The sequence below is a fragment of the Diabrotica virgifera genome, chromosome 1, assembly GCF_917563875.1.
Source record: "Diabrotica virgifera virgifera chromosome 1, PGI_DIABVI_V3a".
Taxonomy (NCBI): domain Eukaryota; kingdom Metazoa; phylum Arthropoda; class Insecta; order Coleoptera; family Chrysomelidae; genus Diabrotica; species Diabrotica virgifera.
The window spans coordinates 12,930,399-12,952,063 of NC_065443.1; the positions used below are offsets into that span (position 1 = coordinate 12,930,399).

General features: G+C 32.9%; 1 protein-coding gene across 1 annotated transcript in view; it reads right to left on the minus strand.

Moving 5' to 3' along the window:
• The window catches only part of LOC114328099 (zinc finger protein Gfi-1), a 206,145-nt gene that overhangs the window by 110,352 nt on the left and 74,128 nt on the right, over positions 1-21,665 (minus strand). The window lies entirely within an intron of this gene.

A 21,665-nucleotide genomic window follows, 5' to 3' on the forward strand; every position in this document is an offset into this window, starting at 1 on the left:
AACTTGTGTTACTGATATATTGGATATTATATTTTCGAAAAGATATTCCTCACTGAAAGCAGTATCTACGTTTCTTATAATTGCTTTTCTTTGTAGCAGGTTATTTGGAATGTATGCTTTTAGTTGTTCCTCTTTTAAATTCTCATTCTTAACTAGATAATTTGCATCTTTGGGGCTTTTAAGTTGTACTCTTACCCTATTTTTTCCTACTCGGTCGATGCTAAGAATGTTTTTAATTCCTAATTTTTTATGAAAAAGGTGACCTACCTGCATAGGGTGAATTTTTCCAATCTGCTCCTCATTTATTTTCTCAATGAATACATATACCTTATCTGTATAGAGATATCCTTTTTGTAGATTGAACAGCTTGATTTCTTTTTCTGGATCTTTGGTCTTTTCGCGTTCTTCCTCCTGGTCCATGTTTTGGGTTCCCCCTTTATCAGGGGGAGAGTTTTCATCCATTATTGTAAACTCCCACCATAAACACACAAAACAAAAACAATAACAATAAACACTTCACAACACTGGGTTTTTTATTAATTTAGCCCGGTATGAAATTAGTTTATTATTAATTGTCACAAAAAACTTGTCTTAATCACTACTTAAGCACCTGTAATTATACGTGTACTCGATATGAATGATCGTACGAGACTGAATTTAGCATCTTCTAAAATAACATATTTTTCGTTGTTCGAGTCGCATCTTCGATATGGTCTTCCTTTTTGAGGTTCTAGTACAGCTGCCCAATTTGATGTTATTTTTAAATTCCAAAAAAGAGCAATGCGATATTTGTTTGTCCTCAGAAGAACTACACATTGCAGAAGTTACTTCAGAGATCACGGAATTTTAACACTTCCATCTTTATATTCTATAAACGGTTTGTTTAATTCGTAAACATCTTCATGTCTTTCCAGCAAGGTCTAATCATCTCTACTCCGCCAGAAATTCAACCTTTGATATTTATTTACCGATCCCGCCCACTGAGTTAGTAAAGAAATCTATATTATATTCGGCAAAAAACTATACAACCATCTCCCATTACAACTTAAATCTGCAACATCTTTCCCAAAGTTCCGTAAAATGACAAAAGCCTATCTATCTAAATTGTATTTGTTACTGACATTTTTGACTGTATGTAAGCTCTGTCTATAAAATTGTAAAATTTTCAGTGACAATAAATCATATTTCTATTCCATTCTATGACCTAAAAGGTCTCGTTTGTTTAGGAAAAAATTGTTGTTTCACTAAGACAATGCATCGTGTCACAAGTCGAAGAATACGATGACAAGAATGCCTTAATTACAATTTGAATTGCTTCCGCATCCACCCTTTAGTCCAGATCTGGTCCCCAGCGATTACAACCTTTTTTCGGATATAAAATGAATGCTCCGTGGCAAAAGATATAACTCCGATGAGGAAGTAAAAATACTTATATAATTCGTCAATTGATGTTACCAATATTGATACAAAAAAGAATTACTGATTATAAAGAACAAACACAAAGATAACTCAAATATGATAACTTGATTTACGACCTTTAATAAACAAGCGATAACGACAAGTTGCCAACTACGGCTAGCTTTCACGTAGCTTTTATTATTTTTCAAACAGTTGGTCGTCTGATACTAGATCAAATTGAGTTGTATATCCATCAAGTTTATTACCGACCCATTTGATTAAATTAAGACTTTTTCGTTAAACCTTTGTTTGCTTCCAAGAGTTATTCATCCGCTTAATCCAGCTATATAATTTGGTAGTGAGGTTTATGGTTTCATAATCTGACTTAATTTGGACTAGGAACATGTTTTCTGATTGATATTGAGTTGTCTCCAAAACGTAGGTAATTTATTGCCTGATGTAAAATATTTGGGGACAATCCAATAGTAATATTGGATGATGTTTTTATTAGTAATATACCCCTTTCAATCAACCTTTAAAACCACTCTTCGTGGCAATACCTCAGAAACATAATGCCAGTCGCTGTGAAGAACACCGCTAAATTAGCTTAATGAGCCACGCAAAAGTGTGTTAAAGAATTTATAATAAATGTGAATAAAGAACAGGGGATACTCTATTCGATGTCAACAATGTTTTGGGAACAAGGTAGATACTTTTTGCGTAAAATTGCTGGTGCAGAAATGATACGCCCAAAGAACAGGGGCGTAACAGAGGACCCCGCAGCATGAAGCTTGCGGGGAGCCCCAATCGATCAGGGGCCCCATCTTGTCGTCTGATATTATGTAAAAATCTGTTATATATTATATTTTTACATTGTGTGTTTAAATTTAAAAACGTAGATTTCTAAATATGCATATTCGGCAAGTGAATCATCTTATATCTAGAAACTTAATCCCTTCCGGTCTCCCGAACTTTTATGGTGACGACAATAAACCATACTGCTTTGTACCTGACTATTGAAATATTTGAGAATTGCAATTTGCCGAATTTAAGAACAATATTTCTAAATCTAGAAATGGATTTTCTCTTTAATCTTTACCTATGTTTAGTATTTCGATATAATTATCCAAAGGCGTCACAGAGGCCCCCGTAGCATGAAGCTTACGAGGGGCCGCAATATATCAGGGGCCCCATCTTTCGTCTAATATATGTAAAAATGTGTTGTTATATTATTCGCATACATTTTTTTAAGCAGTGCAGTATTGAAAATGAAGTTGCCCATCCGAATTAATATAATTGTAGATATATTCGCTGATAGTAGTGCACGAAGAAAGTTGTTTTTTTTTTATAGAATAATACCATGTACTAATGTAATCATTTAGTAATATTTGTTCTATTTTATTCTATACCAAGAAAGATGAAAAATGTAAGTCGTCATAAACAATAGATGAATAAACCAATAGCTCAGTAAATGACAGTTTTGGAGTGAAATTATCAGCGTCACGACGGACGTATTTGTTGACAATTTGGATTTAGGTTCTAGTTACACTTTACTTCAAAGTTGGATTTATGCCGTTGGTTGCTTTTACTTCGGGGCGTGACACCCCCTCTTGAGGTGAAAAACATACGTTTAAAATAATTCCGAAAATGTATAAATTGAGTAATTATAAGCAACTTTTGTTCTATAGAGTTTCCTATGTTAATACTTTTCAAGTCATTTGCGAGTGAAAATTTTTATATTTCAACAAAAAGAATATGTTTTCAGACGGGTTTTTCGCAAATACAGTGGAACCTCGATAACTCGGATTAATCGGGACCGCGGCCGATCCGGGTTAGCCGGAGAGCATTGTAAAAATTAATAAAATACGGTATACTTATAGATAAAGTCCGTTATAATTAAAACAACATGAAATATATATGCACAGTACACATCTAACTTACCTATTGTAAGTACACACAGTACTGTAGTATAGACAGTATAGATAGAGTATTGTTCATTTCTAGGTAAAAAAAACTCAGTCAGTTTCGGTTGTGTCAATTTCGTCTGCCATCGGAGCGATGTTATATTATTTAAGAACAGTGGCTCTTTCATTGTTTAAAGTTTAAAAGACCATTGTTCTAAAAATAATTTTTTAAAAGACAGTTGAAAATAAATAAAGGAATAAAAGGTGCCTGTTGTTTGCGATAGCCCGATAATGGATAATGAACGTCGCTCTGCCGCCGTGTGCCATGAGTCATTTTTACCGTATAGTTCAAATTACACAAATACCCATTATCTCTCAAATATTATATTATGGTCGAAGCCAAGTTTTATCAATGAAACTCGATATTTTTAAGACATTCCAGAAGCGGCTACAGATAAAATGTTTTAACATAATACATACATTTTTATTGTTGAAATGTTTGTCTGATGAAAATCGGTCCGGGTTAGCCGGACTTCCGGGTTATCGGGGGCCGACTTATCGAGGTTCCACTGTAACTCAAAAATAAGTATTTTATCGAATTAAATATTAGATATCGGAAAAAATATTTGTAGCATAAGTAAGGAAATGTAGGTTTTTGCTTTTATAAATATTTTGGCTTTATTTTGTTTTTCTTTAAGACAAAAATTGGTTAAGATATGACTGTTTAAAATTTGCAAATACTCGTAATTAGTAACTCGTTCAAGTCCTTTAAACTAGAACCCTTTCAAAAATAAGCACTTTGAACCGGTGAAACTTACAGGTCATATAAAAAAGTTAAGTAATTTGTAAAGCGATAATGATTAGTTTAATTTGGGGTGCTAAATTAGGGAGAGATTTTCACAATTTTTTTACTAAAAAATTGGACTAACGGTATTTTGAGCGTAACTGTCTTAATGTTGATGCTAGATACTTTTGTAAAAAATAAAAATAAAGCTTTTTTAAACACTTTAAAAAAGTTCTAAAGAGTTTTCCCCGAAAAGTATTTCATTTTTTGGTTATTTCACGTTGAAATATTCGATTTGGAATTTGACGTATAAGAAAAACTATTCATGAGCTACAACTTTTCTTTTACTGTGTCGATAGACTTTGTTTGTTTCATTTTTTTATAAGCTACATTTTTGCTAACAATATTCTTTTCGATCAAATACTTACTCCTTGAACTATTTGCGAAAAATCGCCTAAAAACGTGTTTTTTTGTTGAACAATAAACATTTTTACTCATAAATAACTCGAAAAGTCTCGAGTTGACCACTTCGGTGGTGACACTGAAAATTACACGGTATCGTCATATTTTACGTTCATTCACTGGGCTGTAACACATATTATAGGCATTTGTTACACATGTCGTATTTAGTAATATTTTAAAGGGGCCCCCTTCTCCAATTCTGCGGGGGGCCCCGACGGGGTTTGTTACACCAATGTCAAAGAAAATATGTTTTCATTTGTTTTTTTGATTATCAAAAGTCCTTTGACAGGACTCAGGATCGCCCACTGCTTATAAAAAGAAAAAACAGAGATAAGGAAAGGCCACTACTGTTTAAAATTTATTAAGAAAAGATATTTCAGCTTGCACGACACATCGAAAAATGTTCTTGCTATTAATGATCGAAGATATCCGTAACGAATGTTGGCGATTATCATGGCAATCTTTAGCTTCTCTACAGCAGCGTGGAAAACTTTAACTTCTATTTTTTCCTTGACCTCGCTTTTCATATATTTTCCCTTGTAGGGTGGCTGGTAGGAGGACATATCTGGATTTATTTCTCATAATATGTGCGAAGTATTGTAACTTTCGAGATTGTAACCATTGACATTTGATTGTGGTCAGTACATATCGGTTCTTCTCCATTCTTCTGAGAACCTCCTCATTTATTACTCGGTCTGTCCACGGGATTCTTAGTATTCTCCGAATTAGCCACATCTCAAATGTTTCCAAGACTTATGTTTAATACTACCAAGTCTTAATGACTCAAACTTTCGTCTTAAAATAACCCAAAATTATAAAAAAAAAGTATCCATAGTTCACAAATGTGGTCTGGAGGTAACAAAGTACTCGACTCTAAGAATGCACCAACATGTGAAATTTTTTCATATCTAATTCAATTATGTATTGTAGGTCAGTTTGTGTTGTATTTCCTGTACATTGCTGATGATGGCTCTTGTAGAGCCGAAACGTGTCCAATAAAGATTTTTAACATTTTAAATTTTTAATAAACCTTGTGGTACATTCTTAGAATCGAGTATTTTGTTAACCCAAATTTATTTAAAAAAAAGTGGGTTTGATGCGAAAAAAGAAATTTTTTATGATTTGTCTCAAAATTCTTAGGCTTAAATAAATAGGTTTCCATGGAAAATTTTCGGTAAACTTTTCAACATAGCATATTGGCATCTGAATCTAACAACTTTCAGCTTGTGGGCATGAAATCGACCTTTTTGGAGAAAAGCCACGCGTCTGTTTCGTCCTATTTCAAGTAAAACGTAACAATTTTTTACTTTACTTTACTTACTTAATCAGTAGACCCATTAGTACCTTTCGGTGTAGGGCCGAATTTTTTAATGGCTACAAAATATCGTCTTCCCGACATGTTTAGCTGTAACATCAGCTTTCTTAAACAAGAAATTTTAAACTATTTTATTGTGCAAAACAATTAATTTATGTTTACTTTACCACACCAAAGACTTTGGGAAAATTAGCTGTATGTTAGAAAAGATTATCAAAGAATTTATTGTTTAATTTTTTTCCTAATTTGTCATTTGTCCGACAAATATATACACGACGAACGGGGGAGAGAGTTTAGGGAGAGTTACGGCATATTAATTGAGGGGGTAGGATTGCAGTGATGCCCTCAGGGCCACAAACAATTAACTCCTCGCAAAACATGATCCAGTTCATTGCGCAATCAGTCACACACACCGAGAATCGGCTCAGACAGAGATACACTTCATTTCAACGTTTTAGTCACAGTTTTTTGTGTCAAATCGGCTGCTAGAGGTTGTTTAAAGAAAAAAAATTATAACCTGTAACAAAATATCAATCTATTTTAATTAAAGGGTAGATTTAATAATTTAAAATAGAAAATGTTACCTTAGGACTTATTTTAGATCAACTAGCATTTGTAGATGTTATTTTTGTAGAAGTTACAGGTGCAGTCGTTGTTATTATTCAATTCTTTAATAAAATACAGTACCTACTTTATTTATTAATGGAGTTCAGCAAGGCATTGAATTGGTTTCTATAATCCTTCCATGTATTATTTCAGAATTGTATTTCATTTCCGTTTATTTACTGCGTTTTCTTTCCAATCGTAGACGTTGATTCTCTGTAGGTCTTCATCTTTCCATCTTTTTCGTGGTCTGCTTTTCCTTCTCGTCCGTAGTGGATTTTGAGAAATCACCATGTACGTCATATATCCTCTCCTAGTCTTTGAATAAGTATATCCAAGAAAGCATAGATATTCTTTGAGTTACCGTAACCAGTGGTCTAATAACTGCCTTATTCTTCTTCTTCAGGTGCCATCTCCGCTACGGAAGTTGGCAATCATCATGGCTATTTTAATTTTTGAGGCAGTAGCTCTAAATAGTTGTTTTGAGCTGCATCCAAACCATTCTCTCAGGTTCTTCAGCCATGAAATTCGTCTTCTTCCGATGCTTCTTCTGCCATCTATCTTTCCTTGCATTATGAGTCGCAGGAAGCCATACCTCTCGCCCCGTATCACATGTCCGAGATACTGTAGTTTTTTTTCTTTAATTGTAAGTTCAACTTCCTTCTCTTTACCTATTCTTCTCAGCACTTCGTTGTTCGTAACTCTATCTACCCAGGAAACCCCCATAATTCTTCTTAGGTCCACATTTCAAAGGCGTTAAGTCGTCTCATTGTCTCTACATTTAACGTCCATGATTCCACTTCATAGTATAGTACACTGTATACATAACATTTTGTTAGTCTTACTTTAAGAGCTAATGTCAAATCTTTGCTACATAGGACCTTTTTCATTTTCATAAAATTAGAATTTCTGCAGTTTAGTCATTATTTTCTGTTATAAGTGTTCCTAGGTAAGTGTACTTTTATGCTCTTTCGATCTGCTGGCCCTCTACTATCAAGATTTCGTTATTATTATGGTTGTTTTTACTAATTTTCATAAACTTCGTCTTTTTGATATTGAGAGAGAGTCCGTACTCCCTACTACACCTTACTATTTTACTCATGAGTCTTTGCAGGTCTTGTAAACTATCGACTATTATTACTGTATCATCTGCATATCTGATGTTGTTAACTAAGACTCCATTTACTCCTATGCCGACTATTTCATCTTCAAGAGTTTCTCGCATTACCTCTTCAGAATAAGCGTTAAATAATAGAGGTTAAATTCTTATTGTTGTCTTTTTGCTACTTATTTAGTTTCCTTTTGCTGTTCTCTCTTTAATTTGCTGTTCTTTAAAGCCTTTTCCATTTGTTCTCTGTTCTTTTCTGTCTGTGTACTCCTCGAACCATATAAGCTTCCATACGGAGCTTCCAAATTTGATGTTGGCAGTGTTGAATGGCAAACCATTCTCCTATTGGATGCATCAGTTAATTGAGCCGTTTTTTATAGAAGGAAATTTAATAAGTGATAATTATAAAATGCTGCTTAGATATCAAATTGTACCTGCTCTGAAAAATAAGTTTGGAGCAAATTTTAATGAGATATAGTTTCAAAAAGACGGAGCTCTTGCTCATTTTTGTGTAAATGTTTGGCGTAATTTAGAAATATTTTCCGGATAATGGATTGGTAGATTAGGTAGTATTGAATGACCTCCTCGTTTACCCGATTTGAATCCTAAATATTATTTTTATTGGGGATACTTACTTGAAAATTAAATTTATAAAAGTAAACCAACAAGTACAACATATACACGTATAATTACAAAAGTAGAACAAAAATATTAGTATCGAGTGAGTTATTCAATTTGATCTTGATATCGTAAATTGGATCAATTGCGAACGACACATTCGTGTCGAAAAAATCTCTTTAGCCAGGTTAGAATTAGTGCTGACGCAAAATGCTTTCCAAACAAAAAGCCGCAGTTGGTGTCAGCCATAATGAAATAATTTACACCGCTCCAAAGATTATCTTTCCTTTGCCACGAATTTAAAAATCGATATAAAAGTTTTATCAACGTTATCTCAACTCTTCGGACAGTTATATATGTACTTCAACTTGCACTTGCACACAAACCTCCCCGTTCTGTTTATTTGTTCTTGTTTCGTGCCTCAAAGTGATTGCAATCGTAGGTAAACAAATGAAAATATATCATGTACGTTCAGAGTTTATGACCCAATCATAAAAAGGAAATAATAGGGACATGCCTTGGACACTGTTTCTCGATTCTCGTGACATGCGAGCTCCGTTTACTTTTCTGGCAGTTATTGTATTAAATCAATTGTTTCCTGTACTACGCTACACCGGAAAAAAGATCTTTTTATCTAGCATACGACAGAAAGTCACTGTAAAAACAACAATGGATTGTTGTGATGGTCGTGGCTCACGCAGATGATACAGTACGTAAATCGTTCCGCTGGACAAAGGGAATATACATTGAGATAATTGTGACAACTGCACTAATCTTAGTATAGGAACCGAAGCTTTTCATCTCGCAATTTATACAGAATGGATCGATTTGCTTGAAAATTTGAGAATAAGTAGTGGATAATCCAAGGATCAAAACCTATATGATGCCGAAAGGCGCTTTTACCATGCCACCGCATCTCGAGGGTGGAAATTTTTTATTAAGTATATTTTGACCGCAAAAGTTGATAAACACATTCATTCTAAGCAAAATATGTACATTTTTGTACAAATGTACAAAATTAACAGTTTTCGATTTATTCGCTATCGAAAGTGTTTTATATCGAAAAAAATCAATGTTTTTCGATATTATATTCATTTACGATTCACTCAATTTGTGCCGTAGAAAAAATTTTTTTAAAGCAAGTTGTTGGGAATTAAATAACCTACAATTTCATATTTACACAGTTTTTCGTATCTCTGATGGTAATCTTTCTATTCTGAAGAAAATGGCATTTTTTACCAAACTACGAAAATTCGTTATTCGCTTTTAACTCCTGTTTTTTAAAAGCTAATTATTCTAAACCACTCAAACTTCTAAACTAAAACCACGGCTACCTTTTTTTTTAAAAAAAAATATATTGATTTCTTAACCGTAACTTTTTTATTTTTTATCTTAGAAAGTTTGGCAAAAAAGAATTTTGTAAGTTTCTAGAAGATATATAAGGCTGTTAATACTAAATCTTTTTCGAATCCTCAGTAGCAAAAAGAGGTGACTTTGAAAGGGTTGGTAAAGGTGGTTTTTGCATGTTATTACAAGTTTTAATTGTCAATACCTCACTCAATTTTTGCCATAGAAAAAATGTTTGAAAACCATCTTCTTGGGAATTAAATAAGCTAGAATTTCATATTTAAACATTTTTCCGAATCTCTGATGCTAATCTTCTTATTCTGAAGAAAAGGGCATTTTTTTACCAAACTACAAAAATTCGTTATTCGCTTTTAACTCCATTTTTTTTAACTAATCATTCTAACCCGGTTAAACTTCTAGAACCTATTAATAATAAAAAATACCAAGTTTCTTGTAAAAGGTATATATTAAAATACCCTAAATAAGGGTCACAATACAAAACGTTTTCGGATTAAGGAATCCATCATCAGTGTTTAAAAGCCAAAATTTGCATGCCTGAGCCACCAAAATGTATCGGGTAAAAACCCTTTAAATGTAAATAATAAGGATGTTTTACATATTTATATAAAATTCATTGGATGATATAGATAAACCTGGATGTTACCCAGGGCAACACAGGACTCTCCCCACGTGGTTGGAACTTTTTTTGGAGAAAACCTCACATATTGGATTTCAATGGCCAACTCCAATCTCTCTGAAATCCAATATGTGAGGTTTTCTCCAAAAAAAGTTCCAACCACGTGGGGAGAGTCCTGTGTTGCCCTGGGTAACATCCAGGTTTATCTATATCATCCAATGAATTTTATATAATTATGTAAAACATCCTTATTATTTACATTTAAAGGGTTTTTACCCGATACATTTTGGTGGCTCAGGCATGCACATGTTGGCTTTTAAACACTGATGATGGATTGCTTAATCCGAAAACGTTTTGTATTGTGACCCTTATTTAGGGTATTTTAATATATACCTTTTACAAGAAACTTGGTATTTTTGTGATTTATGGTATACAGCCAGCTACAGGAAGTTTATTTTCCTCGTGGATTTTCTATTAATAATACATAAATAAAGAAGACCAAATAGGGTCAATGACTAATTTAAATTAGGGTGGTGGTTAGGGGTTGTGTCGGATCACTTTTATGCTGAAAAAAATAGGGACTGACATTCTTTTCATTATAAGTCACATAATTTTTGAGCTAGAGACTTTTTAATTTTTGGCGATAGATATTTTTAAATACTTTAAACTAGTTTGAACAAATTTTCCTCGAAAAATGCATAGTTTTCCCGTTTTTTGAATTTGAAACTACAATATTTAGCATTTGACGAAGAAGAGCTACCATATAATAAAGTATAGCTGCTCGATTACTATTGAATTTGTCTTAAAGAAAATTAGAAAAAACGGTTTTGTTTATTTTTTCAAAAGATACATTTTTGTTTAGCAAAGTTGTTTTGGTAAAACGAAAACTTTTTGAGTTATTAGCAGAAAACTGATTAAGAACATTGATTTTTTCGATATAAAACTAACATTTTCGATAGCGAATAAATCGACAACTATTAATTTTATCAATTGAACGTATTTTGCTTAGAATGACTATTTTTACCAACTTTTCCGGTCAAAATGTAATAAAAAATTTCCACCTCCGAGATGGGGTGGCAACCACCTCATGGTAAAAGCGCCTTTTTGATCCTTGGACTATCCACTACTGATTCTCAAATTTTCAGGCAAATCTATCCATTCTGTAAAAATTGCGAGGTTTTGTCCTATTTTAAGCTTCATTACTTGGACTACCTGTGTGAGTTGAAGCTTCTGTTTGAGTAATGTTTGTTTAGCAGTAAATGGTTGACTTCAAATAGTACCGACTATAAACATTCTGGGTTAACCGATAATAGTATAAAAGGCCCGGTTTCAGGTAAATTTTAAATATGTTTGAATGTTTGTTTTTTATAATCTTAGCAATTAAAATAGATTTAATTTATTTTAAACTACTAAAATAGATTTAATTTATTTTAAAACTTATTTGAAAACATTAATTTCGGGTATATAAGGCAAAGCAATATATTTTACATCCGTTTTTTTTATTTTGTCGTCGTAATTATTGTATATTTTGTGGATCCTTTTCTTTATTATAGGAGTACCGTCTAGTCAGTGTTAATTGTAAAAAGACCAACTCTGTCTACCTCGTTTGCTTATCGCTCCGGACCGGTCTTAACAATGGGCAAAGTCAGATAAATTTAATAATATTTACGACCGCACTAATTGAAGTCAACCATTTACTGCTAAACAAACTTTACGAGTTTCTACTGCAATAGAACTGTTAGACCGAATGTAATGAGTGATTGTGAATGCGAAGCAGTCCATAAATGAATCAAAAACAAAGGTTATGATTAATGAATTAATAACTTTACTTTAATTTTTAAAATAACTTTTATTTAAAAAATAATTTCCAAATTAAACAGACACAGTTTTCGCATTGGGCCAAAAATAGTTAGCTACTACAATGTCATGTTTTGACGTTTATTTGTGTCACCCAAAATGAACCTAAATTTTGAGGTTAATGCCCCTTAATTCTAACAACCATATTGTCATTGAGAGAGCGCAGTTGCCAAAATTATCTCAATGTATATTCCCTATGTCCAGCTGAACGAGTTACGCACTGTATAACGCATAAGTGTTTTCGGAGGCAATTCAGGACAATTCTCGAGCCATTCAGTAGAATCCTATAGAAATGTAATAAGACTATCTAAATTTTATTCAGAATCTTCGAAAAATTGAAGATTGGAAAAAGTTGTAATTCGAACACTTGCTGGTGATCCATAATTTATGAGACATACAGTCGGAAAAATGAAAGATTACCCATGAACGATCACATCAATCACTTATTTTGTATTTGCTGTCTTTTTTTATAACAAACGTTTGTTATTTATAGAAAAAGACAGCAAATACAAAATAAGTGATTGATGTGATCGTTCATGAGTAATCTTTCATTTTTCCGACTGTACATATTATCCATACGAGTGGATAAGAGAAAAAACAAAATTTAGAGATATTAGACAAGAAGTAGCAAAATTGACATGGAGATATGCCGGACACAATATAATACACAAAGAAGACCGATGAAACAAAATTCTGTAAACCAAGATTTGAAAGTACCAAAACTTTCGATATTGAAGATCACATAAACGTAGAATAAAATAGGAATGATGCTATATACATTAAACCTTCGGTATATTTATATTTTGTCTGTATTGGGAATATTAATTATTCAATTATTATTAATATAATGGTAGGGGAGCAAAGTATGCTAAATTTGCAGTCACTCGAGCGTTATGGGGACCTATTGGGTTGTGTTTATTAGGTCCTAAAATCAAAAAAAGTTAAATAAAATTTTCCATTTTAGTGGGGACTTTCCATTTTTTAATTTAATTTTCCATTTTCAACAATCAGTTTTTCCGATTATAGCGCCATCTATCCATAATTCGAAAAAATGTCTCGAATAAAAGTTGCTTAAACTTTTACGTAAAGAATCCAAATCTGCAATAAAAATTTGGGAGTCCCATTTAAGATTTTAAAGTAACCCCCCACCCCACCTCCGGGGAGGTTCGTGTTTGGTACCGTTCGACAGATTTTTTAAAAAACATTTTGAAAGTGTATTTTGCAGTTTTTCGATCTGATGTTCATTTTGCGAGATATCGTGGGGTTGGTATTTAAAATTTTAAATTTACCCCCCACCCCTCTCCGTGGGGGGTCATGTTTAGTACCATTCGATAGATTTTTGAAAAATATTGAAGACGTATTTTTAGTTTTTCGATCTGACGTTCATTTCGTGAAATATTCGTTTTTTTTTGTGAAACTTTTTGACTCACCCATTTCCTTACGCCCAGCTCAAATCGTCAGATTTTTGAAATATACACACTTTTGCATGTACTTAACTTACCTTATCTTAATCTGACAATGTCGAGTATTTTTAAAGATAGATTTTTTTTCGGGCCCCCCTTAACGAACTTCCCTGTGTTAAGAGCCAATATATGGTAGAGGTACATCTGCAGGGTACCAGGTTTCTCCCCATGTGATAATCTGACGCGCTCGAGTAACTGTAAAAATCCCCGCTTGGGCTCCCCTACCATAATAAATTTATATCTATGCTAAAACTTAATCAATTGTTTTTACGAAATGTTTCATTTTCAAATGGTTCGGCACATTTGTAGGGTAAGTCGCCTCGGTAAATCGCTCAAGATCGCATCTTAATCCACCACTTCGAGATAGCACAAACATCGCATTTTTCTATAAAAAAAAATGTAGGTAATGAATACAAAATGTTATTGAACCGCTTGCTTCGAGATGATGTATTTAATATTCCAAGAATGTTTGATCTCGAGGTAATATCAACAATCAAACAGTAATTTCTGTTAGATTATATGTGATTTACAATCCGTAAAGCAATCCATCAAGCTGCCATCGATATCTGAAATCCCTGCATTATCGGTCCTTTTAAGCCACCGCTATCTCTTTACCGTCTGCACGGGTAATCCTTGGCCATACACTTGGTACATTAGCGAACATCGTTTGGTTCATACCCACTGATTATATTACAAAATTAATTGGGTGTATTATACTGAGATTAATTATATATAGGTATACACATATATTTAAATTTAAAACTAAAATCAGTGTTATTTACCAGAATTAATATTAAAATTAAACAAACTCAAACATGAAGTAATAGGTATAATTACTAAAATTTTAAAAAATCCCAATGGATTGAATAAAATACGTTCATTCAGAACGTTTTCGGACATATCAGTCCATCATCAGTGAATCTAAAATATAATAAGTAATCCCTCTATTAAAATTGAAAAATGGTTGAAATTTTGAAAGTTAAAAAATTGTGGTTATGATTACTTACTCATATATACTTGCTAAGTAGCCCCAGAACCAAACAATGGTTGTAATTATAATTCAATCTACATTATAGTATTGTAAAATTGAAAAGGCTAAACGCGGATGTTAAAAGATAACCTCTGCGAACATGGTGAAACTCTAAACGATAACCTTAACCAACCATCTTGGGCCAACGAGGTCTGCCAAGTGTCAAAAGTTTATAAGGAACTACTTGTAGTGACAGTGAGAGCAAAGGAAAAAGGTAGTCGATTTTCAAAAGTTTTAACAAAAGGTCATGATCCAAAACAATGATATGAAAAAGATTTTAATATCTGAAAATGTCTGTTATTTAAATCTATTGTTTTTATAAAGGAAAGACAAATTTGCTTTACAGAATTTAGAATTTAAAATTACTTATATTTAACTGTTGACTAAAAATTGACTATAAAATTAAACTGATCAAATTGATTAAAAAGAAGAATGTGAACTGATTAGTAATAATGATAAAATAAAGATAAAACAGATGGTGATGAGAGAGAAGAAAAATGAAAATTTTGAATTGGTATACTATTATGCAGAAAATTAAAATATAAGCAAACTTTATGTGAAAATTGTATTGGTGGTTGTACCTATATATTGAAGGGAAATATTTTTATTTAAATGTGATGAAAATTGTTAAAATAATAAATTGGAGTTACTGATATAGTCAATCTTGTAGTAGGAGATGTGTGTGATTAAAAAATTGCACTTATTATGAAACATTTTTAACAGTTGAGAATGATTCTTGTGACAAGGGGTGGGTATGTAAAATTAAAGATAAATATTTCTAATGTCAATTTTTAGTCAACAGTTAAATATAAATATTGTTAAATTCTAAATTCTGTAAAACAAAGGACATCGCACACATCTTATGGAAAATATAATGTCACTCAAATTCAATAAAATGTATACGAATATATTCGTTTTAAATTAACTGTCAATTCTTATCATTGCGCCAACTCTTAATTATGATTAATTACGGCGCAAATTGCAATTAAAGTTTATCGAAATCACATTTTTGGAGTCTATAAATGTGTCAGTTATAATCACTATTACTCTGGGTGCTATTCAAAACAGCTTAAACCCCGCTGGGCCTAAGCGGATTAGTGAAACTATTATAATAAGATGCTTAAGAGCTCGAGAAGATTTATGAACTAACTATAATTTGGGTATTTTAAAATATTTTTTCTCTCTCTAACTTATGTACCTACCCATTTGATTTCAGATTGATTTATATCAATTTCTGCTCTTATTATTGAAAATTAAGAGTTGGCGCAATGATAAGAATTGATCGTTAAATTGAAACAAATATATTCATATAAATTTTATTGAATTTGAGTGACATTATATTTTCCATAAGATATGTGCGGTGTTCTTTGTTAATAGTCTTTCCTTTTTAAAAACAATAGATTTAAATAACAGACATTTTCAGATATTAAAATCTGTTTCGTATCATTGTTTTGGATCATGACCTTTTGTTAAAACTTTTGAAAATCGACTACCTTTTTCCTTTACTGTCACTGTTACTATAAGTAGTTCCTTACAAACTTTTGACAGTTGGCAGACCTCGTTGGCTCAAGATTGTTGGTTAAGGTTTTCGTTTAGGGTTTTAAGTTTTACCATGTTCCCAGAGGTTATCTTTTAACTTTAGAGTTATTCTTTAATGTAGATTGGATTATAATTACAACCATTGTTTGGTTCTGGGGCTAGTTAGCAAGTATATATGAGTAAGTAATCATAACCACAATTTTTTAACTTTCAAAATTTCAACCATCTTTCAATTTTAATAATGGGATTACTTATTCTATTTTAGATTAACTGATGATGGACTGGAGTATTTCGGACATGTAATGAGAGGTCCCAAATATAGGTTGCTACAAAATATCATGCAAGGAAAAATAGCAGGCAAACGCAGTCCAGGACGAAAAAGAACCACATAGTTGAAGAACTTGCGAGATTGGTGTGGTGTTGATACAAGCATAATATTTAGGGTGGCAGTGAATAAAATTAAGATAGCTCTGATAGTAACCAACGTTCTGAAAGGACATGGTACATGAAGAAGAAGAAGAAGAAGAAGATAATGTACTGATAGATCCGAAAACGTTCTGAATGGACATATTTTATTCACTTTCGACGCCCTCTTTGACGTCATCTTCAAGGCTTCCGTGGTTTCAGTCGACTGAGCCTTCAGACACTACAACAGTGTTCCATGCAGTACTGCTGTATTTGAATGAACATTGAAAAGTGTAGTATCTAGTGGTTCCGGAGACTAAGATCACGGAAGCCCTGAAGATGACTTCAGATAGTACATCGAAAGCTCGGCCCTGTGAATATCTAATGTATTAATTTCTTCTTCCTTACATAATCATTGAAATCAAATTAAATCCTATTATCCATTTGGATGGGAAACTTTTGTAGAACTTGTTAAATTGGTATAATATGACACCAACTAGATTGTCTTCAATGATAATAGCTTTTATCTGCAGAATCTGACACCCCAATGGGATCTTCTATTTATCCCTTATTGGTTGGTTTTGTCTTGGACGTCTTGATTTCAGACAGACTCAGTCATATGTGGATCCTGGCTGTACCCACTGATCAAATTATGAACATCCTTTCCGTTTTTAATGAATACAATCCCTTCTTATAATTTACATGTGAGATGGAGGTAAATAGCACCAGTCCTTTCCTGGTCATGTTAATTGTACAATGTTTTGACAATATCCTAAGAACCACATGGTTGACAAATAGCGTTGCTAGTAATCGCTGCCTCGATTATTATTCCTTTCATTCTAAAGATTCAAACAACCTTATACAGGTATTAGCCTTAAGGACTTATAAGTTGTCGCATCCTCTATACCAAAGTCAATCCCGTCAATTACTTAAGATCGTTATAAGTGAGAATTCATATCCCACTTTCCTTGTCAACAGATATCTGTTATTTACTTCTTGCGCATTAGTTGACCAGATTATACCGGTTTGGGAGAGGTTTATAGATCCACACAAATTACGAATGAAGTTCAACTTGATGAAGTGTCTACAACTTATCCTTACCTTATTTCCCACAGTTAACTGATAAACTTACTAAATTGTTCAAACCGTTATCCACTAAAATAGGTATCAGAAATAATTGTAAAACTGTTGGAAATCTCTTTTACCGTACAAAAGTATAGATATTCGGGAAAAATCTAATGTGGTATAGACTTTATGAAGACTGCCATTTGAAATATATTGGTCAAACAAAAAGAACCCTCAAAGGGCATACGAATGCCCATCGAAGTGATCCAGCACGCATTCCATTTATCTGAATCATCAAATTGATTTTGATAACGTCAAATCCTGAGTAACTGAAAATAATTTCTATAAGAGATCTTTCCTGGAAATGTGTTACATGCTAAGAGAACGAAATTTCATGACAACCATTATTATTAACTACAATATTTAACACCTATTCCATTTTTCTGCCAATAATTTTCAATATTTGAACCGTAATTTTATCCTCCCCCGGACATCTATTAGTTTTTAATTGATTAGGGCCATTCTTTTTTCAGAGTAGGTTATTTCCGGTATTTCTTCTGAACCGTTTTGAACCATTAAATACAATGTGGATAACATTTAAGCACCGTTTTGTATCTTATGTATCGTATTTATTAATGCTTCATATTTGATAACTTTAGGTTTTCTTGTTAAGCTCATTTTCAGTTGTTTACCTGTTTGAACTCTAAAAAACTGTCATTGTTTGTGGCTTAAGTTAAAATATCTAATTAACAACTACGTAAGTTATATACCAAACAACACTTTATATGCGTCACCTATTTGATGAAAAATATTTTGACCCAGGTGTTGAATGGTATTACAATATTATTAACCATTCAGTACAATACGATACCTTTTCTCGCTAAACGTTTTATTGGTTTTGATAATGTTAGCCGGTGAGGAAACTTAATGTTTGATTTTTTTGGATTTATCTGCTTTCAAAGAATGTTACAAAGGACCCCGCAGAAACCTTATGGGAAATGGCTCTCTGTCAAATGCTCTGAAACTTTGGGTTCTGGTGGTCCTTGATGTGTAGAACAAAAGACTCAATGGGCGCGTAGCTCCAAAAAATCATGGTTTTAAGATATAAGCCTCTGAAGTTATAGGTACAGTGAGGACGTTTGATTTGGAATAAATTCATTTTCCCGAGAATGGGTAACTCTCGAGATAAATTACGAATCAGGTCGATTTTTTTTAAATTATAATGTTTTGGCATATATGTCATACTAGTGACGTCATCCATCTGGGCGTGATGGCGGAATCGATGATTTTTTTAAATAAGAATAGGGGTCGTGTGATAGCTCGTTTGAAAGGTTATACAATTCTCTATTCACTAATATAAACATTAACATAATTATTTATACTGGGTGCCCAAAAATTTTTTTAAATTACATTAATTGAGACAAAAAGAAGAATGTATATCATTTATTTCATTCGAAATACATTTTACTGCTGTCAGAAAACAGAAAAAAATGTTAATTTAAAAAATAAACGTTGCTTTTTACTTAAATTAAATGTTCAAACCAGAGCCTACTTTACTTCAAATCGGGCCCGAGGCACTACACAATTTTCAGGCCACTAAATATAAATTTTTAAACATGAGTAAAAATTAAATAGGTATAGATATAGAGTACATTATTGGTACATTAGATAGATAACAACAAAACTTGACTAACGTACCAATTGATGAAATATATTCAGGAGATCACGCATGTTAAATAACCGTTCTATTGATATTTTTCTAGTCATTACACCCATCGTAATGCTGGGGCCACAGTAACATCTAATGCCGTTAATTAACGCATTATTTGCCATCTCTGTAATACGCGTAATTTGCGTTAATTAACGGCATTACACGTTACTGTGGCCCCAGCATAAGTTAGAAGAACAATTTTCGTGGAAAACCGTTTAAACTCACACTTTGCAAATGTCTGGTTTTATTATTATCCAATTGTGTAGCGCACTAACTAATTTTATCAATATATTTATTTGGTCGATTATTTATAAACTATTGTTGAAATTCCAGATTTAATTGTTTTGGCTAATTCCCTATCTCTATATCGCTAGCAAAAGAGTTACTGATATTGTCGTTTTCTATAGGAGATGACGGAAATGCATTTGTGCCAGGTGGAGTCGCTTGAAAATTAACAGTGAAGTCATCATTTTCTTTGATTGTAATTCGCCCTTCATCACATAATTTATTTTCACTATCAGAATCACTAGTCACCACAGATTGATCATAAACAGGATGGGAAGACGAACTTCCTTTTTGCGCACTAATGTGTGGTAATAACAAATGATAATATTGCATTTTTTGTGCCTGTCGTTCCTCTTCTCTTAATTTTTACTTTTTTCGGTTTTCATTGCCATTTACATGTTTGTAGCTCATGATGATAACGAAACGATTAGATAAGAATAATAAATGTTTATAAAGAAATTTAATAAAACGACCAATGATTAATAAATAGATCAAAGCACACGACTGAAAACTAATATAAGCAATGCCTTATCTTTGCAGAAATCGGCATCAAAATCAAATCGGCATCAAAATCGGCATAAATTTAGTGTATTTGGATTAAATATTATGCGTAGAATATTTATACTTAAAAAAAGATAATAGTGAAGATAATAATAATAGTCTCCCGTTTTATACCGCACGCGGCTTTGGGAGTATAGCAGGGTAGTCTGCTATATCTAGGGCCTACGGTATACAAGGAAGGTAACAGGACCAGTGCTACGCTTCAACCGCCTATTATTATCCCTGGTTTTACCCAAGGTACTCATTTTATTCAGGCTGAGTCGACCTGGGGCCTATAGACATTTTTAAAAATGTCTAGTTGTTCTTGCCGGCGGTAGGATTTGAACTCCGGACCACCTGCTCTACGCCGGCCCCCGGCTTTTTTTAAGTATAATAGTGAAGATACATTTTGTTAATTCTACCCCCTGTTAATCCTTTGGAGTGGTGTCTAAACAATTTTGTTTATTGTTATTGATGCCGACAAGGCAATCTACTCTTATTGTTACCTTTTCTGTTCGTAAAATGAAAGAATTTTGAAAATTTATTTTGTTACTGCAATAAAATTTTTTTTTTGTGATCTTTCCGAGCCCCATTAAAATGCGGGCCCGAGGCATGTGCCTCACGGGTCTAGTGGTAAAATAGGTCCTGGTTCAAACTGCTAAGAGGCAAGTAGGTGACAGCTTTAATATTGAATTTAAGCGAAAAACAATGTTTGTTTATCAAATAAACATCTTTTCTGTTTTCGGACAACAGTAAAATGTATTTCGAATTAAATAAATTATATACATTCTTCTTTTTGTCTCAATTAATTTAAAAAATTTTGGGCACCCTGTATAAATAATTATGTTAATGTTTATAATAGTGAATAGAAAATTGAATAACCTTTCAAATGAGCTGTCACACGACCCCTATTCTTATTTTAAAAAATCATCGATTGCGTCATCACGCTCAGATGAATGACGTTACTAGTATGACATATATGCCAAAAAATTATAATTTAAAAATAAAAATCGACCTGATTCGTAATTTATCTCCAGAGTTGCCCATTCTCAAGAAAATGAATTTATTCCAAATCAAATGTCCTCACTACTGTATCTATAACTTCAGAGGCTTATATCTTAAAACCATGATTTTTTGGAGCTACGCGCCCATGGAGTCTTTTGTTGTACACATCAAGGACTACCAGAATCCAAAGTTTCAGAGCATTTGACAGAGAGCCATTTCCCATAAGGTTTCTGCGGGGTCCTTTGTTAGAATTGTTTCAATGATTTACAAAGGTAAAGGTTGGATACAAATACTATCGCGAAAAAAGAAGATAATCTATGGTCTTAATCTAACTTTTTTATTCCTGCTATAGCAGGAATCGGCCACGTCGTGTTTTTAATTTAAAGAAGTCATTTATTTGAATGTGAAAGCTTGATTCAATAAGCAAATCGTAGTTGTTGTGCAGTTTATCAGCTGTCTCGTAAGTAGTTAGGTCACTGTTCAAACAATTAATTAAATGGAGGGCTAATAGAAGGGTCACCGCTGCCTGTGCCCGCTTCGCTCGCTCCTAATCGGCTACCGGTTCGGAAATGACGTAAGTGCCGACTTG